The 23,691-nt window shown below is 41.6% G+C and overlaps 1 long non-coding RNA gene across 1 annotated transcript in view; it reads right to left on the reverse strand.

The window, feature by feature from the left end:
• Nucleotides 1-23,691, reverse strand: part of LOC132534923 (uncharacterized) — a 394,650-nt gene that overhangs the window by 13,017 nt on the left and 357,942 nt on the right. The gene's annotated exons all lie outside the window — the stretch shown is intronic.

Consider the following 23,691-nt stretch of genomic DNA (forward strand, 5'->3'; position numbering starts at 1 on the left):
TGCATAACATTTCAAAAAAAGAAAAGAAAGAAAAACCAAAACAAACAAGACAGAAGCAAGCAAATTGTTTCTAAGACTTTGTGAGAACTATAGTGATTATCTCTGGGAGGTGGAAGGGTGGAGACACAGGAGCTTGTGGTGCAGGCACCACCATGTGAGCTGCTTGATATGGTACCAGCTTAGCAGTTACGTTCAGCAGGGGCTGGACTCCCCAAGCCAAATTGAATCCATCTTGCCTTTTGCCATGTATAGGGCTTAGGATTAAGCTCTGTGTGGTCTTAATAATATTTACCTATGGCCAGGCTCAGAGCCTGACCAATAACAAAAATAATGACAAAGCCTGCACTGCACTTTGTAAGAATGATCATATTAGAACAAGCAATACCAATAATGCAGAATTTTTTAGGAGACGCCAAGAGGAAGAAATGTTTTCCCCTTTATCTACACCACTTCCTTTAGTATCCCCACTAAAATATAGGGAAAGATTGGTGCTTCCCACAGTGGAGGGGCCATGTTATATAGCATAATTAATCAATGGAAAGTTATGGTACCTGCCTAGATACAATGGGCTTTTTAATCTACCACCCACCACTATGCTCCCACTTCCTTATGCAGGAATAGTACACGAGAACCTAGTGAGCATACACAGAAGATGGATTCCAGCTAGAGAGCTTAACTTTATGGAGAGGCTGGCCAGGTCAGCACCACCTTGGTGCCTTCTCAGTAAGGAAAAAAACAAAACTCCTTGATCAAACAATGGAACAGATTTTATGACAAATGGGCTACTCAATTTTGTTTAAGGCCCCTAGAGACATAACAAGCTTGAACTTTCTATGAACCACGGTTTCTGATGCATAGGGATAAAAGGATGGCATAAACATACAGGCAGAATATTAATCGTAATCAATAGAACATCTGCCTAGCACACAGGTACAGGAATAACAAAAAATATAGAAACTGTGATGTGATCTCTAGGGAGAAAAGTGCCCTTAAAATGTAAAAGTTCCACAAAGCAGGAGGTGTTCCCTACCTGTTACCTGTGCTGTTCTTACTTGGTGATTTTTATTTTAATAATCAAAGCCTTGGCGATTTATGTATTAGTATCCAAAGCCTTGGTAATTTTTGTATTAATAGTCAAAGCCTTGGTAATTTTTGTTTTAATGAGATAAGCCTTATGAGACTATAAAAATAAAGTTCTGCTTAAGTATGACAGAGATGTCTGCTTGAGTTTGATTCAGCATCAACTCTCATCTCTCATTCTTCCTCATTCTGCACTGATGCCCCTCCTCTTTCAGGTTACCCTAATAACCTGCTGGGGCTGGCCCCCAGCAATATTGGTGGTGGTTGTGTTGTGGAACTATACCCTGTAATCTTATGGTCTTGTAACCCACTATTATTCCAAATAAAAATGAAAACTAAAAAACAAAATAAAACAACAACAAAAACAAACAGGAAAGCCTGCACCTCCAGTATGTGGCCAGGTCTTATAAGCAGTTTATATCAGGGAATCATACGGGGAGATATCCTTTTATTTTTTCCACCATGCCAACCAGCAAGCCTGGCTTCCTAATATGGAAAACAAAAGATGTCAAGCTAAATAAAGGGAATGTCCAAACGAACATATTCACAATCATCTAAACATATTTATCATGGGAGGAAAAGGATTAAGGAAGAGGCAGAAAGGTCCTGAGGCTCCAGGCCCCACTGCCCTCCTCTCAGCCTGCTCTCTCCCTGCCTTACTTATGTACTCCTGTCTATCACTCTCCACTTCTTAATAAACTTCTGCTTGGTTCACCTAGAGTGCCATACTCTGATTTTTTTTCTGCTGCCTTTGAGAGCCAGAAGGACTTAAATGTGATCCTGGCACACTTAAACAGGGTCATGTATGTAGTGTTTATACATTTAATATTTGGTTCAAGGCATTGTGAATAGCTCTATCAGTGTCGTTTACTGGTTGACTGAAACACAAATCAAAAGTAACTCAAATGGGAGGGAGTAGATAGCATAATGGTTATACAAAGAGACTGTCATGCTGAGGCTTCAGAGTCCCAGGTTCAATCCCCCACACCACCTGAAACCAGAGCTGATCAGTGCTCCAATAAAACAATAAGCAAACAGGAAGTTGGGCGGTAGTGCAGCAGGTTAAGTATACATGTCGCAAAGCGCAAGGACCAGCGTAAGGATCCTGGTTTGAGCCCCACAGCTCCCCACCTGCAGGAGGGTTGTTTCACAGGTTGTGAAGCAGGTCTTCAGGTGTCACTCTTTCTCTCTCCCTCTATATATCACCCTCCTCTCTCAATTTTTCTCTGTCCTATCCAATAAGATGGGGAAAATGACTGCCAGGAACAGTAGATTATTAGTGCTGGCACTGAGCGGTGTTGATAGCCTTAGAGGGAGAAAAAAAAAGAGACTGGGATCACTTAAATGTTAATGTGAATTTGTGATTTAAGATTTAAGATCCGGTTCCCTAGGGAGTCTGGCGGTAGCACAGTAGGTTAAGTGCACATGGCGTGAAGCACAAGGACTGGCATAAGGATCTGATTTGAGTCCCACTCCCCACCTACAGGCGGCTACTTCACAGGCAGTGACGCAGGTCTGAAGGTGTCTATCTTTCTCTCCTCACCTCTGTCTTCCCCTCCTCTCTCCATTTCTCTCTGTCCTAAAAATCAAGACATTAATAATAGCAACAATAATAACTACAACAATAATTTAAAAACAAGGGCAACAAAAGGGAAAATAAATAAATAATAAAAAAATATAATAAAAGATCTGGTTACCTATGTGGGAAAATTCAGAAGAAATATTTAACTAATTCCAGAGCATCAAGTAGAACTAAAGAGTAAACTATATCCTTTGGCACAACTTTATACTTGGTTTTCTCAGCATCAAATAATAATATTCCTGAAAAAGGTGACATGAAGCAATATTTTTCCACCAAGCTAACCAGCAAGCCTGGCTGCCCTTCTCTCCATCATCACGATCACTTCCATCAGGGACAGCATCATAAGCCCTCTTGCAGACCTTCCCAGGACTTTGCCCTCACCATAAAGCAGTTATGGTGGAAACTGTCCCAGCCTCCTTAGGAAGGCTGGGATATCCTGCTCTGCCACTCCAGGAAGACTAGTCCTGACACTATTGTAGCCTGAAATGTTTCCAGCTGTGACCATGAGCTGATAGCTCAGACCAACAGGAACAGAGGTTACACAGGCTCCTGTGCTAAATATAAATATATATGTAGTACTTGGGTTGGATAGATGGGAATAAACAGTTAATTGTATTCATAGATTTTTTTTCAAGAATGGGAGCTACACTTTGCCCTAATCTAATTTTCTAGCCCTTATCTCTACTCTGACACCATTCTCTCAGACAATATTTTTGTCCAACTCCATGTTAGCTTTCAAATTCAGTCAAAAACTACAACAGTTGTGGTCCCCTAAGGATATACCAAAAATGAAATTCCTAACTTCCTTCCACCCCAAAAATCCTATTCCCATCTGCTTTGTTCTTACTTTTTGTTTCCTGTTCATTAATCATTTTGTCCTGCTTTATATCTTGCTGCTTTTCAGTCACCAAGTTGCAGACACTATCATGATTCCATTCTGACTTCCCTGGGCAGACAACTTTACCAATATATCCTAGAACCTCAGTTCTCCCAACCCCTCCCCCACTAGGGAAAGACAGAAACAGGCTGAGAGTACAAATTGACCTGATAACACCCATGTCCAACAAAGAAGCAATTAAAGAAACCAGAACCCTAACCTTCTGCAGCCCAAAAATAATTTTGTTAATTCTCCCAGTGGGTTGAGAAATGATAGGGAGAAGATGCCCAGAGGGCTCTGAATTCCTATTCCATCAGGAATAGCAGCGAGAAGGAAAAGAAGAGGGATATTTGGTTGTAGGAATAGGTATATGTGTGAGTTGGGAAGGAAGGGAAGATGAAACCTTTTAAAAAGGGGCAAATATGACCTCACCAATGTGTCCTGGAACCCCACCTCCCCAGAGCCCTACCTCACTAGGGAAAGACAAAAACAGGCCAGGGGTATGGATAAGTCTGTCAATGCCCATGTCCAGCAGAGAAGCAGTAACAGCTGTCAGACTTCCCACCTTCTGCTCCCCATATTTGAAACATCTGGAGTAGTGCTGTAGGTTATCATGGAGGGAATGGGGCTGGGGATTCAGAATTCTGTTGGTGGGAACTGTGTGGAGTTGTATCTTAGTGGTCTTGTAGTTTTATAAATCAATATTAAATAACTAATAAAAATATGACATGAAACATCAAATTACAAATCTTTTTTCCTGAGTATTTCCTTAAATAAGTCTTATAGAGCTCACTATTTTATACCATTTTAATTGTAATACAATTATCTTGCACCACTGTAGTAGTGATTCTTCAGCTAATTATTTAAAAGTGCAGTGGGTCTCTCTCTCTCTCTCTTACCCTCTATATCTCTCTCCTTGCCATCTCAGTCTTTTCCCTGGAACTATCCAATACAGGAATAATTTCTGGGTGGAGGGTAAAGGTAGATATTCAGCATCACGGGGGAGGGGGGGCACAGATATTGGTGGTAGTTATGGTGTTAATATACACTCCTATTAACTTATAGTTTCAGAAATCATTATTTAATTAATATGAGAGGGAAAATGGATCAAAAAAATCTCAACATTATTGATGCATAGACCACAACTCTGAGTATATGTTCCTTCAATCTAAACACTTAAAACTTCAAATTAGTAATTAGGTTGAATTTTAACAGTGGGCTCAAATTGTTAATACATTTCTAATAATGACTTGTTCTTTGAAATATTAAATTTCCTAAAAGCTTAGACCAGGGAGAACAGAAGCAACTGGTGGCTTTACTTTATAAGAAACAGTGATATGTAAATAGCATACAGGACATAAATTATGATGAGGTCTTGTATGATACAGCAAATCCTAACAATGGGATTTTTAAAGGTAACCCAATTGCCAAATGATTTGTTCATATCAACAACTATTTATTGCCTTTTTAAACCATTAGACAGCCTTCCCTTTTCTCTTTAAAGCCCATATTTCTCCCAGGCCTGGAACCTCTAGGGTGAGGCTCACTTTCCTGCATGCTTCTCTCAGTTCATACCAACTGATACTGCATCTGCTGATCCCAACCCAATCAATGCAACCAGTACCACCTCATCATGTTTCATTTCAGACTGTGCACAGAGATGTCAAGCATGGGATACCAACCCTTCAGCTTCATTACTCAGATGAGACCTTTCCTAGCTCAGAGGACTCCTTAATTCCATTTCGGTGGTGCACTTCCTAACAAAGCCTCAAAACCTATACATGGTTTTATGGTCATGACCAGGGCCCATGATATAGGGCATATGTACATGTAAGGGGGAAATATATATCTGAAAGCAAAAGTGCACAATATTTTGCAGTGAGTCAATAAATACCACAAGCCAGTAGAAAGACCTAAAGACTCCACAAAGTACTTAATGAAATAGTTTCTACTTAGACCTAGCTACCCTTCTCACCTACATACTATTACATCTTCTTCAATCACTCTGAAGCTAACCTTTGTCACACAAACTAAGGACTACAAAAGCTGAATAAGGGCAAGAGACTGTCATACTATAATGATGACTCTTTCTTCACTACCAGACTACCCCATCACCTTAGTCAGGGAGTCCTGGGATTCTCACACAGAAATGATGGGCTAGACCTCTAACAGATCCCTCTCTCAACTGTCATTGGTCATCTCCATCAGGAACAACATAATGGACCCCTTTGTGGGCCTCTATAGACCTTGCCTTCAATGTGGATCAACAATGGTAGGGATTGTTCCATTCTCCAAAGGGAGGCTGGACAACATTCTCTACCTACTACCTGAGGAAGATGGATCCTAAAATTAGTGCAAACTGGAAGGTCCCTGGCCATGACCACAGAACGTGAGCCCAGACCTATAGGGATGCAGAGGCTGCATATGGTAAATATGGGCCCTAGATCAAACTGGTGGGGTTTAAAGGTAACAATATTTATAGACTTATCCCATATTTAGGAGCTACTTTCTTCACTGATCCAGTTTTCTAGTCTTTTTTTCCTAAATATGACACCATCCCCACCCCCCACCCCTGCCCTACAATAACCTGAGTCCACCTGCATTTTACCTGTCAGACTCAGGAAAAAAACTAGTAAAGTCATGGGCCCTTTAGAATATACCTAAAATATACCTACTAGCTTTTCCAAAACAGAGAACCCAAATCTTCATCAACAGTATTCTTGCCTTTCATGATTAGGTTCATGATTAGTCAACAATTTGTTCTGCTTTATATCTTAACTATTTTTTCAGCCACCAGGTTCCAGATGCTACCATGATACCAACCTGACTTCCCTAGCAGACTGCCCCAACAAATATGTCCTGGAACAATGTCTCTCCAGAGCCTTGCCCCAAAGAGAAAGACAGGCTGGGAGTATGGATCTACCTGTCAATGCTCATGTTCAGCAGGGAAGCAATTACAGAAGCCAGAACTTCCACCTTCTGCATCCCATAATGACCCTGGATCCATACTTCCAGAGAGATATAGAATAGAAAAGGTGGCAAGGGAGGGGTTTGCATACATAATTCTGGTGTTGGGAATTGTGTAGAAATGTCCCCCTCTTATTCTATGGTCTTGTCTATATTTCCATTTATTTTATTATTTTTTATGAGAATGTCATCCCATTTATTTTTATTTTTTATTTTTTTATTTATTTAAAAAAGGAGACATTAACAAAAACATAGGATAAGAGGGGTAGAACTCCACACAGTTCCCACCACCAGATCTCTATATTCCATCCCCTCACCTAATAGCTTTCCTATTCTTTATCCCTCTGGGAGTATGGACCCAAGGCCATTGTGGGATGCAGAAGGTGGAAGGTCTGGCTTCTGTAATTGCTTCCCTGCTGAACATGGGCATTGACTGGTCGATCCATACTCCCAGCCTGCCTCTCTCTTTACCTAGTAGCTCCTGCTCTGGGGAAGCAGAGCTCCAGGACATATTGGTGGGGTTGTCTGTCCAGGGAAGTTTGGTCGCATTCTGCTAGCATCTGGGAACCTGTTGGCTGAAAAGAGAGTTAACATACAAAGCCAAACAAATTGTTTAACAATCATGGACCAAAAGGCTGGAATAGTGCAGATGAAGTGTTGGGGGGGGGGTGGTCCTCCATTTTGTATATAGCTAGTAGGCATTGTTTTAGGGCCTGTATCTATACTAGTTTTTTTTTTTGTTGTTGTTGTTGTTGTTTGTGTTTTTTTTTCTCTGAGCCTGAAATCTGATACGCAGTTGATTCCAAGATATTGTCTGGGTAGGTGATGTCATGGCTAGAAAAGGGACAGAAAGCTGGATCATGGAAGAGAGTAGCTCCCTAATATGGGGGAGGGGTATATATACTGTTGACTGTAAACCCCATCGATTTGATGTGATCTGGGGCCCATAATCAGCTTAGGAGCCTATGTGACCCTCTGCATCCCTGTAGATCTGGTGAGGGTGAGGGTAGATATTTGGCTTCCCGGGGTGGTGGGAAGTGGGGTGTGTGGCAGTTGGGGGGGTGCATGTGATGGAACACAGTCTTTTGGTGGTGAGAATGGTGTTTATGTACACTCCTATTAATTTGCAGTCATATAAATCACTATTTAATTAATATGAGAGGGGAAAAATTGATTGTATGTCTCATTTTAAATCACAGACTGAGTCTTTTTTTAATACATAGGCTGAGTCTTTGATATGTCTGTTGACTCTCTCAAAAGCCTAGACCAAGGAGAACAGAAGCAACCAGTGGCACAACTATATAAAAACAATGCCAAATGACATAAATTATGGTGATGTTGGATGTTATACAGCAAATCCCAACAAAGGGATTTTTCAAAGTTAACGCAATTACAATTGTGATTATAACAATAACTATCTATTGTCTTCTTGAACCCTAAGACAGCAGGAACCTCACATTTCCACTATTAAGCATATATTTCCCCCAGTTCTGGAACCTTAGGGCAAGGCGTACTTTCCTGCATGCTTCTCTTAATTCATACCAAATAAGATTGCACCCGCCAATCCCATCCTAAACAATGCAATGAGTACCACCTCAGCATGCTTCACTTCAGACTATGTCCAGAGACTTCAGGTGTGGAATGACAACCCTTCAGCTTCATTACTCAGGTGAGACCTTTCCTTTCATAGTATTCTCTAACATTTCCATTTTATACCTAAAAATTTGAAAAATATCTTGTTCTTACTGGCCAGATGGTGGTGAACCTGGTTAAGTGCACACATTACAGTGCACAAGAACCCAGATTCAAGCCCCTGGCCCCCACATGCATAAGGGAAACTTCATGAGTGGCAAAGTTGTACTCCAAGTATCTCTCTGTCTGTCTCCCTCTCTATATCTCCCTCCCCTCTCACTTTCTCTCTGTCTCTATCCAATAATAAATTAATTAAAATACCTCTAAAATATTTTTCTTGACAAAAATCTCTGTGCATTTTCTTCAGCTCCTAATCATGTCCACTAATACCAATGTCAATGTCATCTTCTTTGAGCTGGAATTAGTTGAAGTGGCCACCCTGGATCTTGTGTATAGAATTCTGTTGGTCAGCTACCCCAGTAACCCACTCCTTAGAGTTAGAGAAACTTTGAATTATTTAAAATTTAAAAACAAACAAACAAGGGGTCAGGCAGTAGTGCAGCAGGTTAAGTGCACATGAGGAGAAGTGCAAAGACCAGCTTAAGAATCCTGATTCGAGCCCCTGGCTCTCTACCTTCAGGTAAGTTGCTTCACAAGCAGTGAAGCAGGTCTGCAGATGCCTCTCTTTCTGTACTCCTCTCTGTATTCTCCTCCACTCTCCATTTATGTCTGCCCTATCCAACAACGACAACATCAATAACAACAACAATAATAAGTACAACAACAATGAAGACAAACAAACAAACAAAAAGCAAGAAATCTCGAGTAGATAGTATGATTAGGGAATTCAAAGAATAAATTTTTTTGTAAATGAAGAACAATTATTGAACAAAGCTTAATCTTTACAAAACCCATTTACCTGGAAAATGAATCATTATAAGCTGTCAAGCACCAAGGAGTATATCAAATTGTTACCTTCTGTGAAAAAAAGTCATTAAGCCTCAATTTTGATCAAACAAGACTAGACTATGTTTAAATGATTCCTTTCCAACAAGACTAGATTATGTTTAAATGATTCCTTTCCAACAAGCCTCTAAACCCCATCAATCTTACCTAGGACCCACCTCTATTCATATTTAGTATAGGAGCCTTTGTAACCTCTGCATCTTGGTCAGTCTGGGAATCCTATTACTTTATAATTTTGGAAGTCAGTATTAAAGGACTAGTAATGACAAACCAAGAAAAAAACACCTCATATTTTTCAGGATTTAGATTCATGTTTGTGAAAGTTTTCACAAATCTGCTGAAAGAACAACCTCCCTCCAATACCCCCCTCCACCCCCACAACCAGAGCTTTCAACCAGAGCGTTCAGCTCTGGCTTACGGTGATGCTGGGAATACTGATGACTCAAGCATGAATGTCTTTTTGCATAACCATTATGGCTATGTCTCTAGTCCTAAAAATAACGCCTTTGTATCTTTTGTACAGCATGTCCTTTATCCTAGCTCTCCCTGAAATTTTCAAGAAAGAAACATCCTGACCCAGAAACAAGCCTAAGAGCTACTTTCCCAGTATGTATGCCCATTCTTCCCACACTTGTTACAATTCTAGATTTTTCTTAACGTATTTTTTAAAACAGTATCTTAAAAATTTTTTTTAGTATTTTGCTTTCCCCCCTTTTGTTGCCCTTGTTGTTTTATTGCTGTTGTCATTATTGTTGTTATTGATGTCGTTGTTGGATAGGACAGAGAGAAATGGAGAGAGGGGGAAAAGACAGAAAGGGTGAGAGAAGGACACCTGCAAACCTGCTTCACTGCCTGTGAAGCAACTCTCCTACAGGTGGGAAGCCGGGGGCTTGAACTGGTATCCTTATGCCAGTCCTGGCACTTGGTGCCATGTGTACTTAACCCATTGCACTACCACCTGACCCCAAAGCAATATTTTAATGCACATAATTTCACAGCTGTTTCCTTGGTGAAAGTCTTAATTATAAATTTATCCATGACTGAGCCAACATCAGTTGACACAAAGTAATACTGGAAGTATCATGTTCTCTGTCTTTTTGCAATCTGTTGAAGAATATCATTACAGAAGAGACTGCCATGGAGTCGACATTATGACTTCAGCTTTGATAGTTTCTCCCAGACTTAGGCCCTCAGCGTCGCTCCTGATTTTGGTCAATGTGTTGTTCACTGCTCACAGGTAGCAACAACAAGAGCCTCTAAGTGTCATGACGGAGGAGTCCCTTTTCAACAGTCCCATGACAATGTGAGAGCTCATGTGTCTCCTGAAGCCTATGACCATTCACTCCTAAACAGAGGCATTTCCTCTCAGCAGTGAAGACCTGCCACAAACATGCTGTACAGAAACAGTCAGATGTCATAGTCCAAAGGACTTTTAACTAAAAATATTTCAATTATCCATCTAAGTTATGTGGAGAGTAATTTGTTTCCATCTGCTTCTGACATCTAAGTTTGGGTTGTGTACAAAGCAACTGTAAGTGGGAAGACTACAAGGGTTTATGAACAGCCCCAAACTCTCAGCTTCTATGGAGATTACGGACAAGACTTGTGAAGTAACTGGGAAACATAAATGATGGAGAAAGAATGGAATCTTTCCATCTTGGGTGCCTGAGTACAATAGCTCCCTTCCATATCCACAGCATGTGAAGGCGCTGTTTAAAAATAATTTATAAATTAACTCCTAATAAAAAGTGCAGAGAAATGTCTCCAAGTGGAATATTTTATCCAGTGCCCAACACTGGTGCTGGAAATATAAATTATTAGACTGTTGATTATACTGGCCTCCCATAAATTCTCAACTTAGATCAGTATAGATTATACAAGAAATCTGTAAGAAAAATAAAAGTGGGGAGGCACACCTGGTTGGGCACACATGCTGCCATGCATAAGGACATGAGTTCAAGTCCTTAGTCCCCACCTGCAGGGAGAAAGCTTCTTGAAGCAGTAAAGTAGGGATGCAGGGATCTCACTGTCTCTCTCCCTGTCTCCACCTTCCTCTTGATTTCTTGCTATCTCTAGTAAATAAATAAAGATAATTAAAATTATTAAAGAGAGAGAGAAGTTGGTCTGGTGCACCTTGTTGAGCACATACATTATCGTGCACAGGACCTGGGTTTGAGAACCCAATTCCTGAATTTTAGCCACTGAATATTTTTAAAATTTTATTATCTTTATTTATTTATAGGATAGTGATAGCCATAAATCGAGAATGGAGGGAGAGATAGGGAGAGAGACACCTGAAGCACTGCTTCACCACTCACAAAGCTTTACCCCTATAGATGGAGACCAGGGGTTTGAACCCAGGTCCTTGTGCATTGCAACATGTGCACTCAACCAAGTGTGCCACCACCTGCCCCCTCTGAATAATTTAAAAGGAAGTTCTTCTTCTCACCTACCTGCTGAAACCTGCCACAGGGCAAAGGCTCCCCCACTCCCTCAGGGCCACATACTCAGTGTCTCCTTCATTAGGAATATCAGTCCTACATTCTATAGTTTAAATTCACCCTTATACTCCTTCTGTTTTGAAGCTGAGACTCTAATGAGAAGGTTACTTTCTGTGATTTGACCTGACTTTTCTCATTTTGAAGGTTAGTACATACCAGTGACCCAAACCCTAGGCTATAAGGATCATTCCAGAAGGAGGGAAGCCTTAGAGAGGTTGGGAGGTTAGAAACCAACCACCCATCATGTCCTTGGACTCCAAAGGTGATTGTCACACTGACAACACACATTTTGGGTGAAGAGAAAAGAAGAGCATTGAGCTCCCAGGACATGTCAACTGGAGTCCAGGGAGACTGGAGAAACCTGAAACTTCACTGGGTAGAGTGTCCAGGTAAGGGGATCAAGGTAAGCCAGGGGACACTTGCCTCTGTTGGACAAAGGAAGGCATCGTGGATGCTGATTTCAGTCTGGAGAGAAGCCATCACTGATGAGTCATAGCTGATTCCCCAGAGACTAAAGGAACACAAGACCCTCTATACTGCCCAGCAATTCTCTTCCAAATACACACTATTTTTAAAAATTTTTATGGGGGGTATTAGTGGTCTACAGTAACTAGAGTTGTTGGTACATGTGTAAAATTTCTCAGTTTTCTACAAAATATCCTCACCCCCAGCCCAAGCACCCCTCCACTATTATGCACCAGGACCGGATGCCTCCCCCCACCACCACCCTGCCTACTGGCACCCTCCCCAAGTTCTTTACTTTGGTGCAGTAGCATTATATATTTTGTGTCCAAAAGGTCTTCAGTGCTGGGACCAGGTGTGATCATGAATCTAGATGCCTCCATAACTTCAGTTGGAGATCTGGCTTTTTCTATGTCCTGACTTTTCCACCAGGCAACTGGGGAGAAACAGTGGCTTGAATTCAAGCCTGGCTATGACCTCCAGGTGTCTGGTGAGGTCAAGTCATAAGGGGGGCAGTGGTGCCCCCACAGACTCAGATCATTGCCTTAAACCAGACTCCATTCAACTGAACTCCTTCATAGACCCTCTCCAGGGGAGCAAGTTCCACTGAACTCTTGTTGATGATAGTCCCTGAGACAGAGACCACTATTTGTACCACAACTATTAGCATCACCCAAGGCTGGAAGGGAGCCTGGGCACTGGTCCATTTTCCTCATGTCCCACCCCAGCTGTTCATGTGTCTCCACTGTCCTCCCATGTAATACTGGGCCTCATCCACATGGCACTTTTGGGGGACATCTACACAGCCCCCTTCCCGTGTAAACCCTCACCTCATGACTCCTGTAACTCACAAACTATTTATATAAACTTCCTTTGTTGGCAGAAATTTAATGCCCTGATGTGGAACTCTCTTCCACACAGCCCTGTGTGCATATCTGTGTGTACATGGTCTGCTCATGTGCAAGTTGGCACACTTGTACAACATCCTGTAGGACCCTTTGCCCTGAGGAGACAGTTTCAAGCATCCCACATTGTGTTCCAGATAGAGTGGCTGTAAGCTCTTTCATTTCCTCAGATGTTACATGTTTTCAATTAATTCTTTGCAATTCACAAATCTTTGTGTTCATAGCCCTTTCCCTTCTGTCCCAGAAGGGGATGCCATCTACCTGTAGTTCCTAGAAACACAGCTTCTCTAGATGTAGAACTAGATCCCTCAGTTCTAGCTGAGGAGTTGGAGCAGTTGGAAGAAGACAGAAAAACAGAGTTGAGGGATTAAAGTGATTAAATAGGGCTCTCTGTGACCCAGAGCACACTTTAGCTGCTTGGGCCACAGAATGTGGGTGGGTGTGCCCTGCAGGATAAATCATCTCTGTAATACAGGATACAAGTCAGAAGAGTTATTGAGGGCAGTAGGGAGGAGGAGGCATAACTGAGAGGAAGGGAGAGGGATGAACACTCATTGTCTGTCCAGGAAAGGAATCAGCGGCTATTATGGCCTTGACACACATGCACTGCCTCTCTTTTTAATTTTTAATTAGATTTACTTATTTATTGGATAGAGACAGACAAATTGAGAAGGATGGGGAGATAGAGGGAGAGAGACATAGACAACTGCAGCCCTGCTTTACCTTTAATTTTTTTTAAACCAATCACTAGGCCTAGAGGCATGAACATAGTACTGACCCAAGGGCAAGTAGTAAAACCAGCAGAAGACACTCAAGTCCCTCCAAGGAACAGAGAAGCCCAAACCTGTGAGAGCCCAAACCTGTGTCCTGTCTCCAGGAAAGAAGAAGTCTTTTGGACTCGGGCCTGGACGGCCGTCCTGTCCACAACAAGGTCTGAGGTGGGCATTCCAGTCATGGGCAACACAGTTCCCTCTACATTTAATCAGACAGCTTCAAATTACAGCCTTTATTGAACATGCACAAAAAGGCACAGACTCACTCACTTCACACCTCTCATTCACCTACCTTATAGGGTAAGTTCTTACCTAGGGATTTATCCAAAGAAAGCAAATTCACCCTATACAAGAGATCTGTGTAACCTATAATCCAAGCAGCCCCATTTGCAATAGTTCAAACTTGGAAGCAAGTCAGATGCCCATAAGTAGACAAGGAAGTCAGGAGAGAAACACACAGTGGAACACTCCTCAGCAGTTAAAAAAGTTAAGGGCCAAGTGGTGGGCACCTGGTTGAGTGCACAAAATACCATGTGCAAAGACCTGGGTTCAAGCTCTTGCTCCCCACCTTTAATGGGGACACTTCACGAGCAGGAAACAAGTCTGCACATGTCTAGCTTTCTCTCTCCCTACCTACCTTCTTCTCCCCCTCTCAATTTTCTCCCCATACTATTAAATAAAGGGGAAAAAAAAGAAAAGGAAAAAAGTCTTCCAGGTTTGTGGGATAAACCAAGAAGAAACACTGGAGAAAAGAAACAGGTTGGGGGTATGTACTGGCCTGCCAATGCCCACGTTCAGTGGAGAAGCAACTACAGAACCAGACCTTCCACCTTCTGCACCCCATAAAGATCTTTGGTCCATGTTCCCAGAAGAATAAAGAACAGGGAATCTTCCAATGGAGGGATGGGATACAGAACTCTGGTGGTGGGAATTGTGTGGAATCGTACCCTTCTTACCCTACAATTTGTTGATCATTATTAAATCACTAATAAAAATAAAATAAAACATTAAAATATTAAATAATTAAATATCAAAATATGTAATTAATAAAAAATTTGAAAATAAAATAAATAATAACATTGAGATCCCACAACTGTGTGGAACAAACCTGGGTCCAAGGTCTTGTTCCCCATCTTCAATGGGGACACTTCATGAGCAGGAAACACTTCTGCAGGTGTCTAGTTTTCTCTCTCCCTACCTAAATTCCTCTCCACCTCTCAATTTCTCTCTATGCTATTAAGTAAAGTAAAAAAGAAAAAAAGTCGTCCATGTTGGTGGGCCCCTAGCAATAATAACACTGGTGGCAATAAAAACAAAAAAAGTAAAATAAATATATATTCCCAGACAACAGTTTTAGCCCACCTGCATGTTAGCTGTCGGGTTCACGCAAAAAATTAGTAAAGTCATGGGCTCCTTAGAATATACCTAAAATAGACTATCTAGCTTCTTCCCACACAAAGACTCTTAATTTCATCTGCTCTATTCTTATCATTAAGTTAGTGATTATTTTTTAAAAAAATGTTCTGCTTTGTATCTCAATGCTTTTCAGTCATCAATTTGCAGATGCTACTATGACACTGATCTGACTTCCCTGAACAGAAAATCTCACCAGTGTGTCCTGGAACTCACCTTCCCAGAGTCCTATCCTATTAGGAAAAGATACAAACAGGTTGTGAGCTCTCCCTGGTCAACTAGGAATATCAAAGGAGACCACCTGGGGCAACAACAAGACAGGATTAGAACTACTTTGGGAACCCACCAAATCACTGATGAGTACAAACACATGTGGCTCATAGACAGAGAGGAGCCTAAGGAGAGATTCCTGGGCTAAAGACCATATCTACTCCCTAGTAGATATGGCAGTATGCCAGTCTGGCAGTACGCCAGTTGAGGAGCCACCTCCATTCTGTTTTATTAACAAAAAGACTGCTGAATGTGGGGCTGGGTGGTGGCACAACTGGTTAAGCACAAATTTTACAGTGCTCAAGATCCTGTCATACATCAGAAGGATTTATTTTTTTAAAGAAAGAAACAGAGAACAGGGGTCCAGCAAATAGCTCACTTGGATAGTCTGTCTGTATTGGGATGTGTGCAAGCCAAGTTTGATGCTGTGTTGTTCACTTTCTCTGTCAATCTGTGTACCTTAAAAAGTCATTTTGGACTGTGAATATCAGTAATGTGAAAGAGAAGGGGAAGAGAATGTGGAAGGAAGAAAGAAAAGAAGAGACAGAGATAGGATGATGCCAACCCAACTTCCCTGGGCAGATGACCCCACTATGTGTCTTGGAGCCCCACCCCCAGCCCTGCATGCTAGGGCAAGAGAGAGACAGACTGGGAGTATGGATCAACCTGCCAATGCCCATGTTCAGCAGAGAAGCAATTACAGAAGCCAGACCTTCCATCTTCTGCACCCCATAATGATACCAGGTCCATAGTTCCAGAGGGATAAAAAGGAGGGAAGCTATCAAGGGAGGGGATTTGGATTTGGAGCTCAGGGGTTGAGCAGTGTGTAAAAATGTACCACTCTTATCCTATATTCTTGTCAATATTTCCATTTTACAAATAAAAATTAGATTAAGAAAAGATAAAAAATAAACAATTTTTTGTCTCACCAATTCAAGGTCACTCAATGGAATGTCCTTAGTAGAGGATGTTCTTGCAAATGTAGACTCTGAATAAACAAAAATCTTTTTCCCTACCAGCTTCAAAAGTCATTACTGGGGCAGCATTTTAGGATCTGACTGATCAGCGCATTGCAAAGGAATGAGAGAAGGAAATATATTGTTAGGGCATTGGATGAATGGCCCAGACACTGATCATGGAATCTGATCTTGTCATCACAGAAGCACCATAACTGTCAAAGGAAATCATGGCAGGGCATTAAATTAAATGAATTTTATTCAGGACCATTACAATAAGATAAAATAAATATGAGTATTGATCTTAGTTTAAATCTACATACAGTATGTGCAAATGGAAACTTCAGGCAGGAATTCTAATTATCTCATTAGATAGTAAATGACTAAGAGTTCACATTAATATAAGGTATTTTGGGGATTGGGTCACAACAGAATTTGTTACTATTTTCAAAGTGCTGAGTTCAAGTGGCCTGTTCCTACAGTGGGGTAAGATTCATGAGTGGTAGAATAACTCTGAAGGTGTCTCCCCTTCTCTCTGTCAGTCTCACTATATCTCTCAACCTTAACCTTTAGCAAGATAAATATGAACTAAAAGACTGCTGCTACCAGTGAACTTGTCTTATAGGGACACAGCCTCAGAGATTACCTTGTTAGCAGAAATTAAATAAGATCCAGGAGAGGAGGGGAGGGAAAAGGAGGGGAGGGGACAGGAAAGGAGAGAAGGGGAGGGGAGGGGAAGGGGAGGGGAGGGGAGGGGAGGGAAGAAGAGAGGAGAGGAGAGGAGAGGAGAGGAGAGGAGAGGAGAGGAGAGGAGAGGAGAGGAGAGGAGAGGAGAGGAGAGGAGAGGAGAGGAGAGAAACACAGCTGCTGCTATTCCGTAGCCCCACCTATGGAAGTCCCCTAATTTGCCCACTTTACTTTTTTAATCACACAAAAGAAAATAAATAAGAGATATCCCCTAATCTCTCCTGAAAGCAACTGCTTAATGTCACCCCCTTGATAATCTTTAGAAGAAATACTGTACACAATTGGCTAAGAGATATAGTGGCAAATATATATATATCAACTAAGGGACAATTATTGTCCCTATGACAACCTCTATTGTAATCATAAAACAAGTAAAATGCAGTAACACTTAAGGTTCACTTATACCCTACTTAAAATCTAGGTCTATTCCCTCCCTACCTTGAGGCCAGAGCCCATAAACCCAGAATCAGTTTGGATGCAAAAAATGACATTCAATGATTTAAAGACTGGAAGAAACTCTAACCTTGTCACATAAAGAAAGGACTTATAAAGCTAGATAAAGACAAGAGACTAGCTCACTTTAATGATGGCCCTTTTTGTCAATAGCACGTCAACCCATCATCTGGGGCTCTAGTCAGGAATTCTGGGATTCCCACATAGATATGATGGGCCTACACTTCTAACAGATTCCTCTCTCCACCATCACCAATCACTTCCATCTGGAATGTTATTGTCATCATCAGCTCTCTTATGGGCCTCTCTAGGACCTTCCCCTCACTGTAAAGCAGCAATGGTAGGGACTGCCCCACTTTCTGAAGGGAGGCTGGATTAATCTACTTTGCCACTGAAGGAAGACTGGTCCTGAAATGAATGCAGCCTAGAATTTTCCTAGCTATGATGATGGACTGAGAGCTCAGACTGACAGGGATTCAGAGGTCATATAGGCTCCTGTGCTAATATGAATACATATGGTTCCTAGGTCAAATCAGTGGGGTAAAGTTAACGGTATTTATTTATTTTCCTCATGTTTGGGAGCTACTCTTTGCCCTAATTCAGTTTTCTAATGCTGTTCTAAACTCTGATATCATCTTCCTAGACAATATTTTTATTCCACCTGCATGTTAACTATCAATCTCATGAAAAAACTATTAAAGTCATGGGTCCTGTGGAAGATACCTAAAATAAATTTCCTAGCTTCTTCTCCCATGAGAACCCCTAATTTCACCTGCTCTATTGCTACCTTTGGGTTCCTGTTTATTAAATAATTTGTCCTGCTTTATATTTTACTGACTTTCAGCCACCAAGTTACAGACACTACTATGATGCTATCCTGACTTCCCTGGGCAAACAACCTCTCCAATGTGTGCCAAAGTCTCGCCTCTCCAGATCTCTACCCCACTAGAGAAAAATAGAAACGGGATGGGGTAATGGACTGACCTGGAATTCTGCATGTCCAATGAAAAAGTAATTACAGAAGCCATAAATCCCACCTTCTGCACCCCATACAGAATTGTGGTCCATACTCCCAGAGGGATAAAGAATAAGTAAGTTTCCAATTGAGGAGATGGGCCACAGAACTCTAGTGGTGGGAACTGTATGTAATTGTACCCTTGTTATCTTACAATATTTTAATCATTTTTAAATCACTAATAGAAAAAGAAATAAAAGGCAGGGTCATAGAAAACAAGGGCAAGGGGGTCGGGCGGTGGCGCAGTGGATTAAGCGCATGTGGCGCAAAGCGCAGGGACTGGCGTAGGGATCCCGGTTTGAGCCCCTGGCTCCCCACCTGCAGGGGAGTCGCTTCACAGGCGGTGAAGCTTGTCTGCAGGTGTCTGTCTTTCTCTCCCCTTCTCTGTCTTCCCCTCCTCTCTCCATTTCTCTCTGTCCTATCCAACAACGAATTGCATCAACAAGGGCAATAATAATGGCCACAACGAAGCTACAACAAGGGCAACAAAAGGGGGAAAAGATGGCCTCCAGGAGCGGTGGATTCATGGTGCCGGCACCGAGCCCAGCAATAATCCTGGAGGAGGAAAAAGAAAAAAAGAAAAAAAAAAAGAAAACAAGGGCAAATAAGATATAGCTAGACAGATAGATAGATAGACAGACAGATAGATAGATCATAGATTGATAGATAGGCAGATTATTATAGAAATAATAGTCAACCCATATCTGTGACCTTGGGAGAACTACTGCAGTTTCCAATGGAGGGAATGGGGACACAGAACCTTGGTCACTCTGGTAGTGGGATCAGTGTGGAACTGTTTCCTCTGTTATCTTATAAGTTTGTAAACCAACATTAAATCACTAATAAAAATTTTAAAGAAAAAAAGTTAAAACCTGGAAGCAACCCAGGTGCCCAACAACAGATGAGTGGCTGAGAAAGCTGTGGAATATATACACAATGGAATACTATGCAGCTATCAAGAACAATGAACCCACCTTCTCTGACCCATCTTGGACAGAGCTAGAAGGAATTATATTAAGTGAGCTAAGTCAGAAAGATAAAGAAGAGTATGGGATGATCCCACTCATCAACAGAAGTTGAGTAAGAAGATCTGAAAGGGAAACTAAAAGCAGGACCTGACCAAATTGTAAGTAGGGTACCAAAGTAAAAGCCCTGTGGTGAGGGGTAGACATGCAGCTTCCTGGGACAGTGGGGGGTGGGAGTAGGTGGGAGGGATGGGTCACAGCCTTTTGGTGGTGGGAATGGTGTTTATGTACACTCCTAGCAAAATGTAGACATATAAATCACTAGTTAATTAATATGAGAGGGGGAAAATCAATTGTATGTCTCGAAGTTTTTCAAAACACAAACTGAATCTTTTCAATATATAGGCTGTGTATTTGATATACGGACTCTCTCAAAAGCCTAGACCAAGTAGATTAGAAGCATCCAATAGCACAGCTATATACAAGATACTGGGTACTGTACAGCAAACCATAACAAAAGGACTTTTCAAAGTTAACCCAATTACCAAATAATGTGATGATAACATTAACTATCGATTGTCTTTTTGAACCCTAAGACAGCAGGAACCTCACATCTCCACTATAGAGCCCCTATTTCCCCCAGTCCTGGAACCCTTGGATAGGGCCCACTTTCCCGTATGCCTCTCCCAATCCATATCAAATAATATTGCATCCGCCGATCACAACCTAACCAAAGCAACGATTGCCACCTCAACATGCTTCACCTCAGACTGTGTCCAGAGACTTCACGTGTGGAATGACAACCCTTCAGCTTCGTTACTCGGGTGAGACCTTTCCTTTCATAGTATACTCTAATTCCATCTCAGGTGGATCACTTTCTAACAAAGTCCCAAAACCTAGATATACACCAGTTTCTGTGAGAGAGAGCTTATGTTCACACGTATCCATAAACTACTGCAAAATATATACCTGAAAGCAGAAGTACACTAGAGTTTGCAGTGAGTACCCCCCAACACTTCCTCTCCACTATTCCAAGCTTTGGGTCCAGGATTGCTCAACAATTTGTTTGGCTTTGTATGTTAACTCTCTTTTCAATCACCAGGTTCCAGATGCCATCAGGATACTAGCCAGGCTTCTCTGGATTGAAGACCCCACCAATGTGTCCTGGAGCTCAGCTTCCCCAGAGACCCACCCTACTAGGGAAAGAGAGAGGCATACTGGGAGTATGGACCGACCAGTCAATGCTCATGTTCAGCGGGGAAGCAATTACAGAAGCCAGACCTTCTACCTTCTGCAACCCTCAATGACCCTGGGTCCATTCTCCCAGAGGGATAGAGAATGGAAAAGCTATCAGGGGAGGGGGTGGGATATGGAGATTGGGTGGTGGGAATTGTGTGGAGTTGTACCCCTCCTACCCTATGGTTTTGTTAATTAATCCTTTCTTAAATAAAAAAAAATTAAAAAGAAGAAAAAAAAGAAAGAAAGAAAGAAAGGTACTGGCCTGGCAGTAGCACAGCGGGTTAAGCACACATGGTGTGAAACACAGGGACTGGCATAAGGACCCCTGGTTTGAGCCCCTGGCTTCCCACCTGCAGGGGGTTCACTTCACAAGCAGTGAAGCAGTGAAAGCAGGTCTACAGGTGTCTGTTTTCCCCTCTTCTCTCAATTTTCTTTCTGTCCTATCCAACAATAATAACTATAATAACAAAAACAAGGGAAAACAACTATAATAACAAAAACAATGGGAAAAATGACCTCCAGGAGCAGTGGATTCGTAGTACAGGCACCAAGCCTCAGCAATAACCCTGGAGGCTAAAAAAAAAAAAAAGAAAGAAAGAAAGAAAGAAGACTGCTTAACATTTATGTTGATTTTATCTGTGATGTTGAATATGAAAAAAGATGGATTTTTTATTAAAGTACTGGAAAGTGATTCACCCTCACTAACGTGCATATACATCATTCATTGTACACAGGACTCCTTTTTGAAACCAAGGAAAACAAAGAAAGACACAGGTCTGGTGAAATAATGGCTTTGAACAATATACAAATATCTAAAGTGGAGAGGTGAAGCAATACAGCCACTTTCTGGAACCCATCATACAATAGTGTTATCATATCATTCAACAGTGTAATCATATCTGTGTGCTTCTCTAAGTTAATTCACTTGAAAATCATGACCTGAAGGATTACTGACGTTGACACTGACGTAAATTGAAAGGTCTTCTTAATGGCTGCAAGCTTTTTGATTCTCATAGAAACATTCCCAGAGGTAGGATTCTATCATCAGTTCATAACTTGCTGCACTTGTTGTGTTTTCCTTTCATTGGTCAGGAACTTGAATACAATGAGTAATTTAACTTTTAAATAACCTGGCCTCACATTTCCATTTTACACTTTCAAGTGTCATTTCTACTGTGTCACAGTTTTCATGAGATACAATTATATAATTAATACATTGCATTTAATTAGCTGAGATGTGCAGCAATAGTATTTGATACGTGTATGTGAAACTATAACCACATTGCTTAGTCAATATTGTTATTCTATTGTAAATTTAAAACTTTCTTTTCATGAGAACTTTTAAAATCCATTCTCTTACTGACATTTACTTATTATAATTCATTTATTTCACTAGGGTTATCACTGGGGCTCAGTGCCTGCTCTCGAACGCACAACTCCCAGGGGCCATTTTTCTTTATTTTATTGGACACGGCAGAAAGAAATTGAGAGGGGAGAGGGAGAAGGAATAGAGGAAGAGAGACACCTGCAGCTCTGTTCACTGCTTGTGTAGCTTCCCACCTGTTGGTTCCCTGGTCTCCTGGTTATACTCAACAGGGAGCACCACAGGGCAGCCTCTTACCAACTCTTACTATACAACACAGTCAATTATATTTAGCAACCATGTTGTACACTGTAGCCTCATTATTTATTCAGGAAACTGAAACTTGATACCATTTGGCCACCTTCACCTATTTCCCCTCCCTGGTAAATACCAGGAGGTTTCTGCCTCTGGCAACCTCTAAGCTCTTTCACGTCCTATAAGTTCAGTTGTTTTAAATATTGCACATTGGTGTTGTGTTATTCTCTCTCTCTCTCTCTCTCCCTCCCTCCCTCCCTCCCTCCCTCCCTCCCTCCCTCCCTCCAAGGTTATTGCTGGGGCTCAGTATCTACACCATGAATCCACTGCTCCTGGTGGCCATCTTATTCCCATTGTTATTGTTGCTGTTGTTTTTTGGATAGGATAGAGATAGATTGGAAGAGGAGGGGAAGACAGAGAGGGGGAGAGAAAGATAGACACCTACAGACCTGCTTCACCGCTTGTAAAGTTACCCCCATCCCCTGCAGGCTGAGAAGGGGGGGTGGGACCTGAACCAGCGTAGGATTATGTGAAAGCATGGCAGAGCATAGGGGAGCTCCCCCACCCTTGAGATAGAGGTCTGAAAAGACACCCCGCTTGTCAGTTTCTCCCTTTTGAGGGTAGAGCTTGGAGGGAGATTCAGTTTCCCCTTTATCAGTATCCCAGGTGTCACCAAGGCCGGCAACCTCTCACACTTAACTCATTTCCCCGCTGAAGACCAAATGGTCGCCTGCTTGAATGTTCACTTAAATTTCACTATGTTCACTATAAATTCACCATCTTTTGATCACATACAAAGTATACACTTCATCACACTGCCTTTCCAGTAACTTAACAATGAGACCCCCACACCTTGCTTCCTGTATTCTTTGATTACCATGATTTATATCAAATTCTGCCCTTCTCTGCTTTATCTCACTCTACTGGTTTAACCATTATGCTTTTCTTAATACCTTTAGATAATTAACAACTCTTGCTTCATGGAACTAACTGCTTTGACCTTTTGGTATCTCATCAATTCCTGTCATTCCTAGCCCTTCCCACCATAGGGGTACTGACCTTTTGAAAACCTATGATTACTGACAGATGTGAAAAATGTTCTTTGTTCCACTTGCTATACAAGCTTGTTCTCAGAATAAAATTGGAAGTTCACACCTGAATTTTTCCTGGCTGTTCTTTCTGCGTCACATGATAACTAGAATGGGTGACAGGAAAGCCAGCAGCTCGGTTGTGAAGCCACCCACGTGAGCACCAGCAAACCAGGACCCTT

This window comes from Erinaceus europaeus, chromosome 20 (genome assembly GCF_950295315.1).
Source record: "Erinaceus europaeus chromosome 20, mEriEur2.1, whole genome shotgun sequence".
In the NCBI taxonomy this organism is placed as follows: Eukaryota; Metazoa; Chordata; class Mammalia; order Eulipotyphla; family Erinaceidae; genus Erinaceus; species Erinaceus europaeus.